Source organism: Triturus cristatus, chromosome 8, assembly GCF_964204655.1.
Source record: "Triturus cristatus chromosome 8, aTriCri1.1, whole genome shotgun sequence".
Classification (NCBI taxonomy): Eukaryota; Metazoa; Chordata; class Amphibia; order Caudata; family Salamandridae; genus Triturus; species Triturus cristatus.
The window spans coordinates 739,676,123-739,698,504 of record NC_140591.1 but is presented as its reverse complement, the minus strand read 5'-3'; the positions used below and the strand labels follow the sequence as shown (position 1 = coordinate 739,698,504).

Below are 22,382 nucleotides of genomic sequence, written 5' to 3'. Positions count from 1 at the left end.
AGAGGGAGTGCCCTACCCTTGAGGGGCTGAGGCGACAGGCCGAAGCCCAGGCAGCAGGGAACGTTGAAGGGAACTACAGTGTTTACTGGGAGGATGGCCTCCTCTACAGTGAACCCAAGGCACCCCTACATGGATCGTCACGAGCCTTGGTAGTTCCTCAACGTTATCGAGCCTTCCTTTTAGAGTTGGCTCACGAGATACCATTGGCAGGACACCTGGGGCAAGACAAGACCTTCGCCCGTCTTGTCCCACACTTTTATTGGCCTCAGATGAAAGTGTCGTCCGATACCTACTGCCGGACATGTGTGTCTTGCCAAGCCAGTGGGAAAACAGGGGTGAAGCTGAAAGCTCCCCTGGAACCACTTCCTGTCGTTAGCACCCCCTTTGAAAGGGTGGGCATCGACATTGTGGGTCCGTTAGATCCGCCAACTACAGCTGGTCACAGGTTTATCCTGGTTCTGGTGGATCATGCCACACGGTACCCAGAGGCAATACCTCTGAGGACCATAACAGCACCTGTTGTGGCTAGGGCCCTGATGGGAATCTTTACCCGAGTGGGTTTTCCCAAGGAGGTTGTGTCCGACAGGGGGACCAACTTCATGTCAGCGTACATGCGGGCGATGTGGAAGGAGTGTGGAGTGACCTACCGGTTCACAACTCCTTACCACCCCCAGACCAATGGTCTGGTGGAGAGGTTTAACAAAACCTTGAAGGGCATGATCAGAAGTCTGCCTGAAAGCCTGCGGAGGAAATGGGACGTCCTCCTACCCTGTTTACTTTTTTCCTACAGGGAAGTGCCACAGAAGGGAGTGGGCTTCAGCCCCTTCGAGCTTCTGTATGGGCACCCTGTACGCGGACCTCTTAACCTGGTGAGAGACGGATGGGAAAGAACTCCCAGAAAGCTCCCCCAGGATGTGGTGAGCTACATGCTGGCCTTCCGGAGCCAAATGGCTAAGTTGTGGAAGCAAGCTTCTGACAACTTGGAAGCCAGCCAAGCAGTGATGAAGGCGTGGTATGACCACAACGCTCACCCGGTGGAGTTGGAGCCTGGCCAGAAGGTGTGGGTGATCGAACCAGGAGAGCTTAGTGCCCTCCAGGATCGCTGGTCAGGACCCTTTGAGGTGTTGGAGAAGAAGGGTAAGGCTACCTACTTGGTGGACCTGAAGACCCCTCGTCAGCCCCTGCGGGTGCTGCATGCCAACCGCCTCAAACCCCACCACGAGAGGCCCGAAGTCATCTTGATGATGGTGACTGACGGAGGAGAGGACGTGGAAAGCGAGCCTCTCCCTGATCTGTTTGCGTCTCAGGAAAAGGATGGGTCGGTGGAGGGAGTGATTCTCTCCCCATCTCTAACTCCTGAACAGCAGGAGGACTGTCGCCAGGTCCTGGGGCAGTACTCTTCGTTGTTCTCCCTTGTCCCGGGTAGGACTCACCTGTGCGTCCATGACGTGGACACAGGAGACAGCCCACCTGTGAAGTCCAAGATCTACCGGATGTCAGACAAGGTGAAGGCCAGCATTCATAGTGAGGTCACTAAGATGCTGGAGCTAGGAGTGATTGAACCTTCTAGCAGCCCCTGGTCCAGTCCGGTGGTGTTAGTACCGAAAGCTGCACCACCGGGTGCCCAACCAGAACTGAGGTTCTGTGTGGACTACCGGGGACTGAATTCAGTGACAAAGACTGATGCACATCCGATCCCTAGGGCGGATGAATTGATTGACCGGCTGGGAGCTGCCCAATATCTAAGTACCTTTGACCTTACTTCAGGGTACTGGCAGATCTCTTTGACTGATGGAGCAAGGGAAAGGTCAGCCTTCTCCACGCCCAATGGCCACTACCAGTTCTGTGTGATGCCCTTTGGGCTCAAGAACGCACCTGCCACGTTTCAGCGCCTGGTAAACCAGATCCTCACCGGAATGGAGAGTTTCTCTGCTGCTTATCTGGATGACATAGCCGTCTTCAGTAGCAGCTGGGAGGATCACTTGCGTCACCTGCAAGCTGTTCTCCAGGCCCTGAGACAAGCTGGATTGACGATCAAGGCCAGCAAGTGCCAGATCGGGCAGGGGTCGGTAGTGTACCTTGGACACTTGGTGGGTAGGGGAACGGTGCAACCCCTCCAGGCGAAGATCGAGGCCATCATGGCCTGGGAACCCCCCAAGACACAGACTGAGGTCCGAGCATTTTTGGGCCTCACGGGATATTACCGCCGCTTCGTGAAGGGGTACGGTACCATCGTAGCCCCCCTCACGGAGCTCACGTCCAAGAAACAACCTCGACGGGTAGTCTGGACGGAGGCTTGTCAGCAAGCCTTTGAGAAATTGAAGAAAGCCATGTGCGAGGCCCCGGTCTTAAGGGCCCCAGACTTTTCCAAGAAGTTCATTGTCCAGACAGATGCATCAGAACATGGCATTGGGGCAGTGTTATCGCAACTCAACGAAGAGGGTCTGGATCAACCCGTGGTCTTCCTATCCAGGAGACTACTTCCCAGGGAACAGAAGTGGAGTGCAATAGAGCGTGAAGCCTTTGCAGTGGTATGGGCTCTGAAGAAGTTGCGGCCATACCTGTTTGGCTCGCACTTCCTTGTTCAGACCGACCACCGACCCCTTCGTTGGCTGATGCAAATGAAGGGGGAGAATCCCAAGTTGTTGAGGTGGTCTATTTCCCTACAGGGGATGGACTTTCAGGTGGAACATCGGCCTGGAGTGGACCACGCCAATGCAGACGGTCTCTCAAGGTATTTCCGCCTTAGTGATGAGAACTCCCAAGGGGTTGGGTAGCTCTCCCCACTTTCAGCTGGGGGGGACGCGTGTTAGACCTGTCAGCCCTTTGGGTGGTCCCTCCTCATCATTATTTATTTTGTCCCACTTTTGCCTCAAACCCTGTTTGAATTTTTCCTTTTTGGGAACCACCAGACTTTTTCGTGTTGCTGCAGATTCAGGGAGCCATTTTAGCTACCCCTGAAACTTCTGTCTGAGGGCCTGAAGCACAAAATGGTGGCCACCTGTGACATCACCAGCATCCACTGGAACCTACCAGCACCTTCCAGAACATTCCAGGAGATTCCAGAACTCTGTGACAGTTGGAGACCGTTTAGAATGTTGGGAGGATAAGAGAGGCAGTTGGCAGTTGGAGCTGGCAGTTGGCACCTGACTGGTGAAGAGAGAGGAGCACAACAGTGAAGGAGGAAGGAGTGAAGCAGCAGGGGTGGAAACTTGTGCCTGGAGTGGGGTCCATAAACCCACCCTTGATACTTGTCCCTACTGATGGATCCCAGCCTATAGCCCTGTGTGGGAAGAAGACAGAAGAAACTTATCCTAAGGACCTGGACAGCAGGAACAGGCCTTAGAACCAAGAAAACAGCAAGATTCTGACCTGAGAACTGGTTTCCCTGGAGTCCGGCGTCGAGTAGCCTGAAGACCTGGAGCCCGAGGTGAAGAAGCGGCGCTGACTGAAGTAGCAGACGTCGTACCCGGAGCCGCCTGAGGTCGTGAGAGGGCGCCGACGGAGGTCGTGAGGAATACCAGAGGTCGAGGAGGAAGTGAACCGAGGTCGAGCGAGCGGCGTCATCGGAGGAGTGAAGTCCGCCCTCCGGAGTCGTCGGAGACCGAGGTAGAGGAGCACCGGAGGTCGGGAGTGAGGATCGCACTCCGGAGTCGCCCGGAGCCTGTGAGGAGGAGCACCGGAGGTCGGGGGTGAGGATCGCACCCCGGAGTCGCCGGAAGTCGACATCGAGGCCAGGCCGGCCTACGTCATCGGAGCCGAGAGCGCCATCGGACCGGAGCCGCCCGAAGTCGACATCGTGAAGAGACTGCCCGACGCCGTCGAATCGGAGGTCGAGATCGAACCGAGGCCACCGACATCGGACCGGAACCGCCTGCCGGCGTCGTCAAAGAACTGACATTGTGCCGAGGCCGCCGAGACCGAACCGGAACCGCCTCACGGCGTCGACACGACTCCAGCGGCGTCGGAACATCAGAAAAAGGGCAGTAAGTGGAGTAGAGGGCGCCTAAGGCCCTGTGGAGACCTGAGAGACTGCTCTAAGGGGCTAGGGAGGTGCTGAAACCAACCTGACTGTGCAAGGGGTGAACTGGGACTAACCTAGAGAGGTTGTGTGGAGAGAGAAAGCCAGGGCACTGGTATTCCCCCCTTTGATCTACCTCAGCTTAGGCCTCAGCCTTGTCCCAGCCAGGGAGTAGCCCCCCTCAAGCCTTCCACAACCCTACAAGCTGTGCCTGGGCCAAATCAGCCCTTAAGAATTGAAGTGTCATCTGATTACATGAGGGTTGCTGTATACTTTTAATTATTTATTGGGGATACTGTATTTATTGAATTTTTTATCTATTTATTGCTGCACTATATTTATAGGTCCACAGGACTTGTTGGTGTACAATATTTATTAGTACAGTATTTATTGCCTCAAAGTATTTAATTGTCTGTATATATTGCACTTGTATTTATGCCCTGTTATTTATGATCACCCCTATTTATTTCATCAAACAGCCAATATTTATTTGACCTGCACTAATTGAAACTTGTATATTGTGATTGACCTATTTATTTTTCCAATCAGCAACTAAGAGAAAAAGATAAAGAAAGAATATTTTCATAATTTTTACGGTGTAGAGTCGTTTTTGGAACGGATGCACGCATGGTTATTGTATGGGTATATTGTATGCTTAGCACTGCGCCTGATTCCTGACCACTCGAGCCAAGCTACCCCATTGTGTTGGGAAGGTCCACCACCACCCCTTCTAGTGTGGGAGTGGTTTTCCAACAGAGACACTTGTAAATGATAGTGCTATCGTTTGAGAAAGGGTAAGTTGAGACTGACTTTCATGCGTATTCACAGACCAAGCATCATAAAGATACCAGCATGATCTTCATTGCGGGCTTAGAGCCGGCATTGGCTTTTGAGAGGTAAGAGGATTTTGAGGGCTCGTTGGTCTAGGGGTATGATTCTCGCTTTGGGTGCGAGAGGTCCCGGGTTCAAATCCCGGACGAGCCCTTTTCTTGGTACTCTTTTCAAGTTGTTTTGAAGTTTGCGTTTCAAAGCCAACATCAATTTTTTCTTTGCAGTAGTGGATAATTCTTTGCTAGAGTCTCATGCTTCAGCCCTGCCCAGTCTGAGCTAATACCAAACATCCGGTCTTGCATGGCATGTACGAGCGTTCAGCTAGGGATGTCGGGCAGGTTGCATGAATTAAATCTAAAGCCAGAGGCCCATGGAATAGCCAGTTCGGAGCAGTTTCATTACAGAAAAATCAACTGTAGGTATCTGTTTCTGTAGTGTAGTGGTTATCACGTTCGCCTCACACGCGAAAGGTCCCCGGTTCGAAACCGGGCAGAAACAGTTGTTATATTGTGTTGGCTACAATGTTGATAGGTGCTGTTTTGCCATGGAATTGTCCAAGCCCTGAAGATTATTTCATGCAATCTCGTTCCAAGAAAGGGAATTCTCTCAAAACACTAAAGTAATCGGCGTGTGGATGTATCTGTTGGTTCTCAGACCTTGCTTTCAAAAGAGCCCTGCAATCGGTTCGCTGCTCACCTAGAACAAGCATTAACATGAAGAATTGTTGGCACCAACAGGAATCTTATTTTAGTGGAGTGTTTCTGGCTTTGAGTGCAGAGGCCCTCGGCTCAATTCCAAGATGATCCTTCTCAAGGTGATGATACAAATGCATTGTCACCTTTACGTTTAATGTCAGAATCATTTATTTCCAGTTGGTGGTGTAAGAATGTTTGCAACAGTATGGCGATTTTTCCTAGCCATGCATGAATGAAAGCATATCACTCGCCTTTAGGTGTTTTTCTAATACATTGATATTTGCATCTTCCTTCCTAGCCTGCATGTTTGACTATCTTACAGGAAGCATGTAATAAGTATCACATCAGGGCCCTTCTTCTACTCAATTCACAACTGTTCTATCACGACATAGATAAGAAAGCTGCATCTGCTTTTGTTGTGTAGTGGTAATCAGGTTTACCTGACGTGTGAAAGCCCCATGCTTTGAAAGTACACAGTAACAAAGAAACCGATGACTTTTATAAAAAGGTGCCATGTGTGTCTCTTACTTTGCACAAAAAGTGCCAGAGATGACTTCATTTGCAGTCACTTGAAAAGTAGGGATTCTCCAATAAATGGTAAATGGTTGAAACAAATCTGAAGAAATGCATGACATACCTGTGTGTGTGTGTGTACGCATGTATGTATATATAGGGAGAGAGAGAGCGTCAATATAAACAGACTTTATTTCAATCAAGCTGTCTTTTCTATCCTTCAGGAGCAGAATGTTCTGATCATCAGCGCTCCAGAATGTAGTGTTTTCTTGGCAAGCATCACATATTGTGATGTGTTAGCTAAAAGTTCCATATCCTACAGACTGATATATTCCTCTGTACTTGCACCTTGGGGATTCATCAAAACCTGGCATAATAAGCAGCTTTCTACTGCTCACAGACTGGACAGCGAAACAATTTAAAATATCCCAGAAAAAGAAAATAAGCATGCTTAATCAGAGCTTTCTGGACAGGAAGGACATTTGAGCAAGTGAGGAATAAGCACTGCTTTTGTTAATTTGCATAGGCAGAATAGAGACTTCTGGGAAAAGGCCGAAATTACAGACACAGAAAATAACTGCATCTATAGAGAACGCTAAGAAGTGTTGGCAGCTTTTCCTCTGACCCTGGCCACTTTTACAAGCAATCCTATGATAGTCAGCAGGACCCACCCTAAAAAGGAAGGGGCATGCACTTGGACCCTTTCCACCTTTTCTAAGTCTCGCCTGATCGAGCATATTGAGCACTGATTGAGCAGATAAGCACATGTAATTCTCATTTCAGAAAGGTATTGGTTAGCTTGCTGCTAGCAGCTCAGTTATGTTATGATGTTAGAGGCTATGCAAGGAATGCTTTAGTCCAGCGATATGCAGTTTTTATTGCGCCTTGCATTCAGCAGGAAGATCTTTAGCTTGAATCTGTGGCCTAGGTATTCACCTTGGTATTTCTATTGGCACAAAGTGAAGGAATATTTGAGAGAAAATGCACAATGTGTTTCTTATGTTGTTATGAACAACTTGTTACTCTTTCTCATTAAGCTTCAGCCACTGCAGAAATATATAAATAAGGGCTGACTTCCTGTAAGACGTGTCCAAAGCTGGGACGAAATAAAAGGAGACAATTGTAAATGATAGTGCTATCGTTTGAGAAAGGGTAAGTTGAGACTGACTTTCATGCGTATTCACAGACCAAGCATCATAAAGATACCAGCATGATCTTCATTGCGGGCTTAGAGCCGGTATTGGCTTTTGAGAGGTAAGAGGATTTTGAGGGCTCGTTGGTCTAGGGGTATGATTTTCGCTTTGGGTGCGAGAGGTCCCGGGTTCAAAGCCCGGACGAGCCCTTTTCTTGGTACTCTTTTCAAGTTGTTTTGAAGTTTGCGTTTCAAAGCCAACATCAATTTTTTCTTTGCAGTAGTGGATAATTCTTTGCTAGAGTCTCATGCTTCAGCCCTGCCCAGTCTGAGCTAATACCAAACATCTGGTCTTGCATGGCATGTACGAGCGTTCAGCTAGGGATGTCGGGCAGGTTGCATGAATTAAATCTAAAGCCAGAGGCCCATGGAATAGCCAGTTCGGAGCAGTTTCATTACAGAAAAATCAACTGTAGGTATCTGTTTCTATAGTGTAGTGGTTATCACGTTCGCCTCACTCGCGAAAGGTCCCCGGTTCGAAACCGGGCAGAAACAGTTGTTATATTGTGTTGGCTACAATGTTGATAGGTGCCGTTTTGCCATGGAATTGTCCAAGCCCTGAAGATTATTTCATGCAATCTCGTTCCAAGAAAGGGAATTCTCTCAAAACACTAAAGTAATCGGCGTGTGGATGTATCTGTTGGTTCTCAGACCTTGCTTTCAAAAGAGCCCTGCAATCGGTTCGCTGCTCACCTAGAACAAGCATTAACATGAAGAATTGTTGGCACCAACAGGAATCCTATTTTAGTGGAGTGTTTCTGGCTTTGAGTGCAGAGGCCCTCGGCTCAATTCGAAGATGATCCTTCTCAAGGTGATGATACAAATGCATTGTCACTTTTACGTTTAATGTCAGAATCATTTATTTCCAGTTGGTGGTGTAAGAATGTTTGCAACAGTATGGCGATTTTTCCTAGCCATGCATGAATGAAAGCATATCACTCGCCTTTAGGTGTTTTTCTAATACATTGATATTTGCATCTTCCTTCCTAGCCTGCATGCTTGACTATCTTACAGGAAGCATGTAATAAGTATCACATCAGGGCCCTTCTTCTACTCAATTCACAACTGTTCTATCACGACATAGATAAGAAAGCTGCATCTGCTTTTGTTGTGTAGTGGTAATCAGGTTTACCTGACGTGTGAAAGCCCCATGCTTTGAAAGTACACAGTAACAAAGAAACCGATGACTTTTATAAAAAGGTGTCATGTGTGTCTCTTACTTTGCACAAAAAGTGCCAGAGATGACTTCATTTGCAGTCACTTGAAAAGTAGGGATTCTCCAATAAATGGTAAATGGTTGAAACAAATCTGAAGAAATGCATGACATACCTGTGTGTGTGTGTGTACGCATGTATGTATATATAGGGAGAGAGAGAGCGTCAATATAAACAGACTTTATTTCAATCAAGCTGTCTTTTCTATCCTTCAGGAGCAGAATGTTCTGATCATCAGCGCTCCAGAATGTAGTGTTTTCTTGGCAAGCATCACATATTGTGATGTGTTAGCTAAAAGTTCCATATCCTACAGACTGATATATTCCTCTGTACTTGCACCTTGGGGATTCATCAAAACCTGGCATAATAAGCAGCTTTCTACTGCTCACAGACTGGACAGCAAAACAATTTAAAATATCCCAGAAAAAGAAAATAAGCATGCTTAATCAGAGCTTTCTGGACAGGAAGGACATTTGAGCAAGTGAGGAATAAGCACTGCTTTTGTTAATTTGCATAGGCAGAATAGAGACTTCTGGGAAAAGGCCGAAATTACAGACACAGAAAATAACTGCATCTATAGAGAACGCTAAGAAGTGTTGGCAGCTTTTCCTCTGACCCTGGCCACTTTTACAAGCAATCCTATGATAGTCAGCAGGACCCACCCTAAAAAGGAAGGGGCATCCACTTGGACCCTTTCCACCTTTTCTAAGTCTCGCCTGATCGAGCTTGATCGAGCACTGATTGAGCAGATAAGCACATGTAATTCTCATTTCAGAAAGGTATTGGTTAGCTTGCTGCTAGCAGCTCAGTTATGTTATGATGTTAGAGGCTATGCAAGGAATGCTTTAGTCCAGCGATATGCAGTTTTTATTGCGCCTTGCATTCAGCAGGAAGATCTTTAGCTTGAATCTGTGGCCTAGGTATTCACCTTGGTATTTCTATTGGCACAAAGTGAAGGAATATTTGAGAGAAAATGCACAATGTGTTTCTTATGTTGTTATGAACAACTTGTTACTCTTTCTCATTAAGCTTCAGCCACTGCAGAAATATATAAATAAGGGCTGACTTCCTGTAAGACGTGTCCAAAGCTGGGACGAAATAAAAGGAGACACTTGTAAATGATAGTGCTATCGTTTGAGAAAGGGTAAGTTGAGACTGACTTTCATGCGTATTCACAGACCAAGCATCATAAAGATACCAGCATGATCTTCATTGCGGGCTTAGAGCCGGTATTGGCTTTTGAGAGGTAAGAGGATTTTGAGGGCTCGTTGGTCTAGGGGTATGATTTTCGCTTTGGGTGCGAGAGGTCCCGGGTTCAAAGCCCGGACGAGCCCTTTTCTTGGTACTCTTTTCAAGTTGTTTTGAAGTTTGCGTTTCAAAGCCAACATCAATTTTTTCTTTGCAGTAGTGGATAATTCTTTGCTAGAGTCTCATGCTTCAGCCCTGCCCAGTCTGAGCTAATACCAAACATCTGGTCTTGCATGGCATGTACGAGCGTTCAGCTAGGGATGTCGGGCAGGTTGCATGAATTAAATCTAAAGCCAGAGGCCCATGGAATAGCCAGTTCGGAGCAGTTTCATTACAGAAAAATCAACTGTAGGTATCTGTTTCTGTAGTGTAGTGGTTATCACGTTCGCCTCACTCGCGAAAGGTCCCCGGTTCGAAACCGGGCAGAAACAGTTGTTATATTGTGTTGGCTACAATGTTGATAGGTGCCGTTTTGCCATGGAATTGTCCAAGCCCTGAAGATTATTTCATGCAATCTCGTTCCAAGAAAGGGAATTCTCTCAAAACACTAAAGTAATCGGCGTGTGGATGTATCTGTTGGTTCTCAGACCTTGCTTTCAAAAGAGCCCTGCAATCGGTTCGCTGCTCACCTAGAACAAGCATTAACATGAAGAATTGTTGGCACCAACAGGAATCCTATTTTAGTGGAGTGTTTCTGGCTTTGAGTGCAGAGGCCCTCGGCTCAATTCGAAGATGATCCTTCTCAAGGTGATGATACAAATGCATTGTCACTTTTACGTTTAATGTCAGAATCATTTATTTCCAGTTGGTGGTGTAAGAATGTTTGCAACAGTATGGCGATTTTTCCTAGCCATGCATGAATGAAAGCATATCACTCGCCTTTAGGTGTTTTTCTAATACATTGATATTTGCATCTTCCTTCCTAGCCTGCATGTTTGACTATCTTACAGGCTGCATGTAATAAGTATCACATCAGGGCCCTTCTTTTACTCAATTCACAACTGTTCTATCACGACATAGATAAGAAAGCTGCATCTGCTTTTGTTGTGTAGTGGTAATAGGTTTACCTGACGTGTGAAAGCCCCATGCTTTGAAAGTACACAGTAACAAAGAAACCGATGACTTTTATAAAAAGGTGTCATGTGTGTCTCTTAATTTGCACAAAAAGTGCCAGAGATGACTTCATTTGCAGTCACTTGAAAAGTAGGGATTCTCCAATAAATGGTAAATGGTTGAAACAAATCTGAAGAAATGCATGACATACCTGTGTGTGTGTGTGTACGCATGTATGTATATATAGGGAGAGAGAGAGCGTCAATATAAACAGACTTTATTTCAATCAAGCTGTCTTTTCTATCCTTCAGGAGCAGAATGTTCTGATCATCAGCGCTCCAGAATGTAGTGTTTTCTTGGCAAGCATCACATATTGTGATGTGTTAGCTAAAAGTTCCATATCCTACAGACTGATATATTCCTCTGTACTTGCACCTTGGGGATTCATCAAAACCTGGCATAATAAGCAGCTTTCTACTGCTCACAGACTGGACAGCAAAACAATTTAAAATATCCCAGAAAAAGAAAATAAGCATGCTTAATCAGAGCTTTCTGGACAGGAAGGACATTTGAGCAAGTGAGGAATAAGCACTGCTTTTGTTAATTTGCATAGGCAGAATAGAGACTTCTGGGAAAAGGCCGAAATTACAGACACAGAAAATAACTGCATCTATAGAGAACGCTAAGAAGTGTTGGCAGCTTTTCCTCTGACCCTGGCCACTTTTACAAGCAATCCTATGATAGTCAGCAGGACCTACCCTAAAAAGGAAGGGGCATCCACTTGGACCCTTTCCACCTTTTCTAAGTCTCGCCTGATCGAGCTTGATCGAGCACTGATTGAGCAGATAAGCACATGTAATTCTCATTTCAGAAAGGTATTGGTTAGCTTGCTGCTAGCAGCTCAGTTATGTTATGATGTTAGAGGCTATGCAAGGAATGCTTTAGTCCAGCGATATGCAGTTTTTATTGCGCCTTGCATTCAGCAGGAAGATCTTTAGCTTGAATCTGTGGCCTAGGTATTCACCTTGGTATTTCTATTGGCACAAAGTGAAGGAATATTTGAGAGAAAATGCACAATGTGTTTCTTATGTTGTTATGAACAACTTGTTACTCTTTCTCATTAAGCTTCAGCCACTGCAGAAATATATAAATAAGGGCTGACTTCCTGTAAGACGTGTCCAAAGCTGGGACGAAATAAAAGGAGACACTTGTAAATGATAGTGCTATCGTTTGAGAAAGGGTAAGTTGAGACTGACTTTCATGCGTATTCACAGACCAAGCATCATAAAGATACCAGCATGATCTTCATTGCGGGCTTAGAGCCGGTATTGGCTTTTGAGAGGTAAGAGGATTTTGAGGGCTCGTTGGTCTAGGGGTATGATTTTCGCTTTGGGTGCGAGAGGTCCCGGGTTCAAAGCCCGGACGAGCCCTTTTCTTGGTACTCTTTTCAAGTTGTTTTGAAGTTTGCGTTTCAAAGCCAACATCAATTTTTTCTTTGCAGTAGTGGATAATTCTTTGCTAGAGTCTCATGCTTCAGCCCTGCCCAGTCTGAGCTAATACCAAACATCTGGTCTTGCATGGCATGTACGAGCGTTCAGCTAGGGATGTCGGGCAGGTTGCATGAATTAAATCTAAAGCCAGAGGCCCATGGAATAGCCAGTTCGGAGCAGTTTCATTACAGAAAAATCAACTGTGGGTATCTGTTTCTGTAGTGTAGTGGTTATCACGTTCGCCTCACTCGCGAAAGGTCCCCGGTTCGAAACCGGGCAGAAACAGTTGTTATATTGTGTTGGCTACAATGTTGATAGGTTCCGTTTTGCCATGGAATTGTCCAAGCCCTGAAGATTATTTCATGCAATCTCGTTCCAAGAAAGGGAATTCTCTCAAAACACTAAAGTAATCGGCGTGTGGATGTATCTGTTGGTTCTCAGACCTTGCTTTCAAAAGAGCCCTGCAATCGGTTCGCTGCTCACCTAGAACAAGCATTAACATGAAGAATTGTTGGCACCAACAGGAATCCTATTTTAGTGGAGTGTTTCTGGCTTTGAGTGCAGAGGCCCTCGGCTCAATTCGAAGATGATCCTTCTCAAGGTGATGATACAAATGCATTGTCACTTTTACGTTTAATGTCAGAATCATTTATTTCCAGTTGGTGGTGTAAGAATGTTTGCAACAGTATGGCGATTTTTCCTAGCCATGCATGAATGAAAGCATATCACTCGCCTTTAGGTGTTTTTCTAATACATTGATATTTGCATCTTCCTTCCTAGCCTGCATGCTTGACTATCTTACAGGAAGCATGTAATAAGTATCACATCAGGGCCCTTCTTCTACTCAATTCACAACTGTTCTATCACGACATAGATAAGAAAGCTGCATCTGCTTTTGTTGTGTAGTGGTAATCAGGTTTACCTGACGTGTGAAAGCCCCATGCTTTGAAAGTACACAGTAACAAAGAAACCGATGACTTTTATAAAAAGGTGTCATGTGTGTCTCTTACTTTGCACAAAAAGTGCCAGAGATGACTTCATTTGCAGTCACTTGAAAAGTAGGGATTCTCCAATAAATGGTAAATGGTTGAAACAAATCTGAAGAAATGCATGACATACCTGTGTGTGTGTGTGTACGCATGTATGTATATATAGGGAGAGAGAGAGCGTCAATATAAACAGACTTTATTTCAATCAAGCTGTCTTTTCTATCCTTCAGGAGCAGAATGTTCTGATCATCAGCGCTCCAGAATGTAGTGTTTTCTTGGCAAGCATCACATATTGTGATGTGTTAGCTAAAAGTTCCATATCCTACAGACTGATATATTCCTCTGTACTTGCACCTTGGGGATTCATCAAAACCTGGCATAATAAGCAGCTTTCTACTGCTCACAGACTGGACAGCAAAACAATTTAAAATATCCCAGAAAAAGAAAATAAGCATGCTTAATCAGAGCTTTCTGGACAGGAAGGACATTTGAGCAAGTGAGGAATAAGCACTGCTTTTGTTAATTTGCATAGGCAGAATAGAGACTTCTGGGAAAAGGCCGAAATTACAGTCACAGAAAATGGCTGCATCTATAGAGAACGCTAAGAAGTGTTGGCAGCTTTTCCTCTAACCCTGGCCACTTTTACAAGCAATCCTATGATAGTCAGCAGGACCCACCCTAAAAAGGAAGGGGCATCCACTTGGACCCTTTCCACCTTTTCTAAGTCTCGCCTGATCGAGCTTGATCGAGCACTGATTGAGCAGATAAGCACATGTAATTCTCATTTCAGAAAGGTATTGGTTAGCTTGCTGCTAGCAGCTCAGTTATGTTATGATGTTAGAGGCTATGCAAGGAATGCTTTAGTCCAGCGATATGCAATTTTTATTGCGCCTTGCATTCAGCAGGAAGATCTTTAGCTTGAATCTGTGGCCTAGGTATTCACCTTGGTATTTCTATTGGCACAAAGTGAAGGAGTATTTGAGAGAAAATGCACAATGTGTTTCTTATGTTGTTATGAACAACTTGTTACTCTTTCTCATTAAGCTTCAGCCACTGCAGAAATATATAAATAAGGGCTGACTTCCTGTAAGACGTGTCCAAAGCTGGGACGAAATAAAAGGAGACACTTGTAAATGATAGTGCTATCGTTTGAGAAAGGGTAAGTTGAGACTGACTTTCATGCGTATTCACAGACCAAGCATCATAAAGATACCAGCATGATCTTCATTGCGGGCTTAGAGCCGGCATTGGCTTTTGAGAGGTAAGAGGATTTTGAGGGCTCGTTGGTCTAGGGGTATGATTCTCGCTTTGGGTGCGAGAGGTCCCGGGTTCAAATCCCGGACGAGCCCTTTTCTTGGTACTCTTTTCAAGTTGTTTTGAAGTTTGCGTTTCAAAGCCAACATCAATTTTTTCTTTGCAGTAGTGGATAATTCTTTGCTAGAGTCTCATGCTTCAGCCCTGCCCAGTCTGAGCTAATACCAAACATCCGGTCTTGCATGGCATGTACGAGCGTTCAGCTAGGGATGTCGGGCAGGTTGCATGAATTAAATCTAAAGCCAGAGGCCCATGGAATAGCCAGTTCGGAGCAGTTTCATTACAGAAAAATCAACTGTAGGTATCTGTTTCTGTAGTGTAGTGGTTATCACGTTCGCCTCACACGCGAAAGGTCCCCGGTTCGAAACCGGGCAGAAACAGTTGTTATATTGTGTTGGCTACAATGTTGATAGGTGCCGTTTTGCCATGGAATTGTCCAAGCCCTGAAGATTATTTCATGCAATCTCGTTCCAAGAAAGGGAATTCTCTCAAAACACTAAAGTAATCGGCGTGTGGATGTATCTGTTGGTTCTCAGACCTTGCTTTCAAAAGAGCCCTGCAATCGGTTCGCTGCTCACCTAGAACAAGCATTAACATGAAGAATTGTTGGCACCAACAGGAATCCTATTTTAGTGGAGTGTTTCTGGCTTTGAGTGCAGAGGCCCTCGGCTCAATTCCAAGATGATCCTTCTCAAGGTGATGATACAAATGCATTGTCACCTTTACGTTTAATGTCAGAATCATTTATTTCCAGTTGGTGGTGTAAGAATGTTTGCAACAGTATGGCGATTTTTCCTAGCCATGCATGAATGAAAGCATATCACTCGCCTTTAGGTGTTTTTCTAATACATTGATATTTGCATCTTCCTTCCTAGCCTGCATGTTTGACTATCTTACAGGAAGCATGTAATAAGTATCACATCAGGGCCCTTCTTCTACTCAATTCACAACTGTTCTATCACGACATAGATAAGAAAGCTGCATCTGCTTTTGTTGTGTAGTGGTAATCAGGTTTACCTGACGTGTGAAAGCCCCATGCTTTGAAAGTACACAGTAACAAAGAAACCGATGACTTTTATAAAAAGGTGCCATGTGTGTCTCTTACTTTGCACAAAAAGTGCCAGAGATGACTTCATTTGCAGTCACTTGAAAAGTAGGGATTCTCCAATAAATGGTAAATGGTTGAAACAAATCTGAAGAAATGCATGACATACCTGTGTGTGTGTGTGTACGCATGTATGTATATATAGGGAGAGAGAGAGCGTCAATATAAACAGACTTTATTTCAATCAAGCTGTCTTTTCTATCCTTCAGGAGCAGAATGTTCTGATCATCAGCGCTCCAGAATGTAGTGTTTTCTTGGCAAGCATCACATATTGTGATGTGTTAGCTAAAAGTTCCATATCCTACAGACTGATATATTCCTCTGTACTTGCACCTTGGGGATTCATCAAAACCTGGCATAATAAGCAGCTTTCTACTGCTCACAGACTGGACAGCGAAACAATTTAAAATATCCCAGAAAAAGAAAATAAGCATGCTTAATCAGAGCTTTCTGGACAGGAAGGACATTTGAGCAAGTGAGGAATAAGCACTGCTTTTGTTAATTTGCATAGGCAGAATAGAGACTTCTGGGAAAAGGCCGAAATTACAGACACAGAAAATAACTGCATCTATAGAGAACGCTAAGAAGTGTTGGCAGCTTTTCCTCTGACCCTGGCCACTTTTACAAGCAATCCTATGATAGTCAGCAGGACCCACCCTAAAAAGGAAGGGGCATGCACTTGGACCCTTTCCACCTTTTCTAAGTCTCGCCTGATCGAGCCTGATTGAGCACTGATTGAGCAGATAAGCACATGTAATTCTCATTTCAGAAAGGTATTGGTTAGCTTGCTGCTAGCAGCTCAGTTATGTTATGATGTTAGAGGCTATGCAAGGAATGCTTTAGTCCAGCGATATGCAGTTTTTATTGCGCCTTGCATTCAGCAGGAAGATCTTTAGCTTGAATCTGTGGCCTAGGTATTCACCTTGGTATTTCTATTGGCACAAAGTGAAGGAATATTTGAGAGAAAATGCACAATGTGTTTCTTATGTTGTTATGAACAACTTGTTACTCTTTCTCATTAAGCTTCAGCCACTGCAGAAATATATAAATAAGGGCTGACTTCCTGTAAGACGTGTCCAAAGCTGGGACGAAATAAAAGGAGACACTTGTAAATGATAGTGCTATCGTTTGAGAAAGGGTAAGTTGAGACTGACTTTCATGCGTATTCACAGACCAAGCATCATAAAGATACCAGCATGATCTTCATTGCGGGCTTAGAGCCGGTATTGGCTTTTGAGAGGTAAGAGGATTTTGAGGGCTCGTTGGTCTAGGGGTATGATTTTCGCTTTGGGTGCGAGAGGTCCCGGGTTCAAAGCCCGGACGAGCCCTTTTCTTGGTACTCTTTTCAAGTTGTTTTGAAGTTTGCGTTTCAAAGCCAACATCAATTTTTTCTTTGCAGTAGTGGATAATTCTTTGCTAGAGTCTCATGCTTCAGCCCTGCCCAGTCTGAGCTAATACCAAACATCTGGTCTTGCATGGCATGTACGAGCGTTCAGCTAGGGATGTCGGGCAGGTTGCATGAATTAAATCTAAAGCCAGAGGCCCATGGAATAGCCAGTTCGGAGCAGTTTCATTACAGAAAAATCAACTGTAGGTATCTGTTTCTATAGTGTAGTGGTTATCACGTTCGCCTCACTCGCGAAAGGTCCCCGGTTCGAAACCGGGCAGAAACAGTTGTTATATTGTGTTGGCTACAATGTTGATAGGTGCCGTTTTGCCATGGAATTGTCCAAGCCCTGAAGATTATTTCATGCAATCTCGTTCCAAGAAAGGGAATTCTCTCAAAACACTAAAGTAATCGGCGTGTGGATGTATCTGTTGGTTCTCAGACCTTGCTTTCAAAAGAGCCCTGCAATCGGTTCGCTGCTCACCTAGAACAAGCATTAACATGAAGAATTGTTGGCACCAACAGGAATCCTATTTTAGTGGAGTGTTTCTGGCTTTGAGTGCAGAGGCCCTCGGCTCAATTCGAAGATGATCCTTCTCAAGGTGATGATACAAATGCATTGTCACTTTTACGTTTAATGTCAGAATCATTTATTTCCAGTTGGTGGTGTAAGAATGTTTGCAACAGTATGGCGATTTTTCCTAGCCATGCATGAATGAAAGCATATCACTCGCCTTTAGGTGTTTTTCTAATACATTGATATTTGCATCTTCCTTCCTAGCCTGCATGCTTGACTATCTTACAGGAAGCATGTAATAAGTATCACATCAGGGCCCTTCTTCTACTCAATTCACAACTGTTCTATCACGACATAGATAAGAAAGCTGCATCTGCTTTTGTTGTGTAGTGGTAATCAGGTTTACCTGACGTGTGAAAGCCCCATGCTTTGAAAGTACACAGTAACAAAGAAACCGATGACTTTTATAAAAAGGTGTCATGTGTGTCTCTTACTTTGCACAAAAAGTGCCAGAGATGACTTCATTTGCAGTCACTTGAAAAGTAGGGATTCTCCAATAAATGGTAAATGGTTGAAACAAATCTGAAGAAATGCATGACATACCTGTGTGTGTGTGTGTACGCATGTATGTATATATAGGGAGAGAGAGAGCGTCAATATAAACAGACTTTATTTCAATCAAGCTGTCTTTTCTATCCTTCAGGAGCAGAATGTTCTGATCATCAGCGCTCCAGAATGTAGTGTTTTCTTGGCAAGCATCACATATTGTGATGTGTTAGCTAAAAGTTCCATATCCTACAGACTGATATATTCCTCTGTACTTGCACCTTGGGGATTCATCAAAACCTGGCATAATAAGCAGCTTTCTACTGCTCACAGACTGGACAGCAAAACAATTTAAAATATCCCAGAAAAAGAAAATAAGCATGCTTAATCAGAGCTTTCTGGACAGGAAGGACATTTGAGCAAGTGAGGAATAAGCACTGCTTTTGTTAATTTGCATAGGCAGAATAGAGACTTCTGGGAAAAGGCCGAAATTACAGACACAGAAAATAACTGCATCTATAGAGAACGCTAAGAAGTGTTGGCAGCTTTTCCTCTGACCCTGGCCACTTTTACAAGCAATCCTATGATAGTCAGCAGGACCCACCCTAAAAAGGAAGGGGCATCCACTTGGACCCTTTCCACCTTTTCTAAGTCTCGCCTGATCGAGCTTGATCGAGCACTGATTGAGCAGATAAGCACATGTAATTCTCATTTCAGAAAGGTATTGGTTAGCTTGCTGCTAGCAGCTCAGTTATGTTATGATGTTAGAGGCTATGCAAGGAATGCTTTAGTCCAGCGATATGCAGTTTTTATTGCGCCTTGCATTCAGCAGGAAGATCTTTAGCTTGAATCTGTGGCCTAGGTATTCACCTTGGTATTTCTATTGGCACAAAGTGAAGGAATATTTGAGAGAAAATGCACAATGTGTTTCTTATGTTGTTATGAACAACTTGTTACTCTTTCTCATTAAGCTTCAGCCACTGCAGAAATATATAAATAAGGGCTGACTTCCTGTAAGACGTGTCCAAAGCTGGGACGAAATAAAAGGAGACACTTGTAAATGATAGTGCTATCGTTTGAGAAAGGGTAAGTTGAGACTGACTTTCATGCGTATTCACAGACCAAGCATCATAAAGATACCAGCATGATCTTCATTGCGGGCTTAGAGCCGGTATTGGCTTTTGAGAGGTAAGAGGATTTTGAGGGCTCGTTGGTCTAGGGGTATGATTTTCGCTTTGGGTGCGAGAGGTCCCGGGTTCAAAGCCCGGACGAGCCCTTTTCTTGGTACTCTTTTCAAGTTGTTTTGAAGTTTGCGTTTCAAAGCCAACATCAATTTTTTCTTTGCAGTAGTGGATAATTCTTTGCTAGAGTCTCATGCTTCAGCCCTGCCCAGTCTGAGCTAATACCAAACATCTGGTCTTGCATGGCATGTACGAGCGTTCAGCTAGGGATGTCGGGCAGGTTGCATGAATTAAATCTAAAGCCAGAGGCCCATGGAATAGCCAGTTCGGAGCAGTTTCATTACAGAAAAATCAACTGTAGGTATCTGTTTCTGTAGTGTAGTGGTTATCACGTTCGCCTCACTCGCGAAAGGTCCCCGGTTCGAAACCGGGCAGAAACAGTTGTTATATTGTGTTGGCTACAATGTTGATAGGTGCCGTTTTGCCATGGAATTGTCCAAGCCCTGAAGATTATTTCATGCAATCTCGTTCCAAGAAAGGGAATTCTCTCAAAACACTAAAGTAATCGGCGTGTGGATGTATCTGTTGGTTCTCAGACCTTGCTTTCAAAAGAGCCCTGCAATCGGTTCGCTGCTCACCTAGAACAAGCATTAACATGAAGAATTGTTGGCACCAACAGGAATCCTATTTTAGTGGAGTGTTTCTGGCTTTGAGTGCAGAGGCCCTCGGCTCAATTCGAAGATGATCCTTCTCAAGGTGATGATACAAATGCATTGTCACTTTTACGTTTAATGTCAGAATCATTTATTTCCAGTTGGTGGTGTAAGAATGTTTGCAACAGTATGGCGATTTTTCCTAGCCATGCATGAATGAAAGCATATCACTCGCCTTTAGGTGTTTTTCTAATACATTGATATTTGCATCTTCCTTCCTAGCCTGCATGTTTGACTATCTTACAGGCTGCATGTAATAAGTATCACATCAGGGCCCTTCTTTTACTCAATTCACAACTGTTCTATCACGACATAGATAAGAAAGCTGCATCTGCTTTTGTTGTGTAGTGGTAATAGGTTTACCTGACGTGTGAAAGCCCCATGCTTTGAAAGTACACAGTAACAAAGAAACCGATGACTTTTATAAAAAGGTGTCATGTGTGTCTCTTAATTTGCACAAAAAGTGCCAGAGATGACTTCATTTGCAGTCACTTGAAAAGTAGGGATTCTCCAATAAATGGTAAATGGTTGAAACAAATCTGAAGAAATGCATGACATACCTGTGTGTGTGTGTGTACGCATGTATGTATATATAGGGAGAGAGAGAGCGTCAATATAAACAGACTTTATTTCAATCAAGCTGTCTTTTCTATCCTTCAGGAGCAGAATGTTCTGATCATCAGCGCTCCAGAATGTAGTGTTTTCTTGGCAAGCATCACATATTGTGATGTGTTAGCTAAAAGTTCCATATCCTACAGACTGATATATTCCTCTGTACTTGCACCTTGGGGATTCATCAAAACCTGGCATAATAAGCAGCTTTCTACTGCTCACAGACTGGACAGCAAAACAATTTAAAATATCCCAGAAAAAGAAAATAAGCATGCTTAATCAGAGCTTTCTGGACAGGAAGGACATTTGAGCAAGTGAGGAATAAGCACTGCTTTTGTTAATTTGCATAGGCAGAATAGAGACTTCTGGGAAAAGGCCGAAATTACAGACACAGAAAATAACTGCATCTATAGAGAACGCTAAGAAGTGTTGGCAGCTTTTCCTCTGACCCTGGCCACTTTTACAAGCAATCCTATGATAGTCAGCAGGACCTACCCTAAAAAGGAAGGGGCATCCACTTGGACCCTTTCCACCTTTTCTAAGTCTCGCCTGATCGAGCTTGATCGAGCACTGATTGAGCAGATAAGCACATGTAATTCTCATTTCAGAAAGGTATTGGTTAGCTTGCTGCTAGCAGCTCAGTTATGTTATGATGTTAGAGGCTATGCAAGGAATGCTTTAGTCCAGCGATATGCAGTTTTTATTGCGCCTTGCATTCAGCAGGAAGATCTTTAGCTTGAATCTGTGGCCTAGGTATTCACCTTGGTATTTCTATTGGCACAAAGTGAAGGAATATTTGAGAGAAAATGCACAATGTGTTTCTTATGTTGTTATGAACAACTTGTTACTCTTTCTCATTAAGCTTCAGCCACTGCAGAAATATATAAATAAGGGCTGACTTCCTGTAAGACGTGTCCAAAGCTGGGACGAAATAAAAGGAGACACTTGTAAATGATAGTGCTATCGTTTGAGAAAGGGTAAGTTGAGACTGACTTTCATGCGTATTCACAGACCAAGCATCATAAAGATACCAGCATGATCTTCATTGCGGGCTTAGAGCCGGTATTGGCTTTTGAGAGGTAAGAGGATTTTGAGGGCTCGTTGGTCTAGGGGTATGATTTTCGCTTTGGGTGCGAGAGGTCCCGGGTTCAAAGCCCGGACGAGCCCTTTTCTTGGTACTCTTTTCAAGTTGTTTTGAAGTTTGCGTTTCAAAGCCAACATCAATTTTTTCTTTGCAGTAGTGGATAATTCTTTGCTAGAGTCTCATGCTTCAGCCCTGCCCAGTCTGAGCTAATACCAAACATCTGGTCTTGCATGGCATGTACGAGCGTTCAGCTAGGGATGTCGGGCAGGTTGCATGAATTAAATCTAAAGCCAGAGGCCCATGGAATAGCCAGTTCGGAGCAGTTTCATTACAGAAAAATCAACTGTGGGTATCTGTTTCTGTAGTGTAGTGGTTATCACGTTCGCCTCACTCGCGAAAGGTCCCCGGTTCGAAACCGGGCAGAAACAGTTGTTATATTGTGTTGGCTACAATGTTGATAGGTTCCGTTTTGCCATGGAATTGTCCAAGCCCTGAAGATTATTTCATGCAATCTCGTTCCAAGAAAGGGAATTCTCTCAAAACACTAAAGTAATCGGCGTGTGGATGTATCTGTTGGTTCTCAGACCTTGCTTTCAAAAGAGCCCTGCAATCGGTTCGCTGCTCACCTAGAACAAGCATTAACATGAAGAATTGTTGGCACCAACAGGAATCCTATT

At 44.4% G+C, this 22,382-nt stretch overlaps 2 non-coding genes across 2 annotated transcripts; both read left to right on the top strand.

Moving 5' to 3' along the window:
* Positions 1-5,277: 5,277 nt before the first annotated feature.
* Positions 5,278-5,350, top strand: TRNAV-CAC (transfer RNA valine (anticodon CAC)). The gene has a single exon. It is a non-coding gene; the product is annotated as a tRNA-Val (tRNA).
* Positions 5,351-14,867: 9,517 nt separating this feature from the next.
* TRNAV-CAC (transfer RNA valine (anticodon CAC)) lies at positions 14,868-14,940 on the top strand. Its single transcript has one exon. It is a non-coding gene; the product is annotated as a tRNA-Val (tRNA).
* Positions 14,941-22,382: the final 7,442 nt, after the last annotated feature.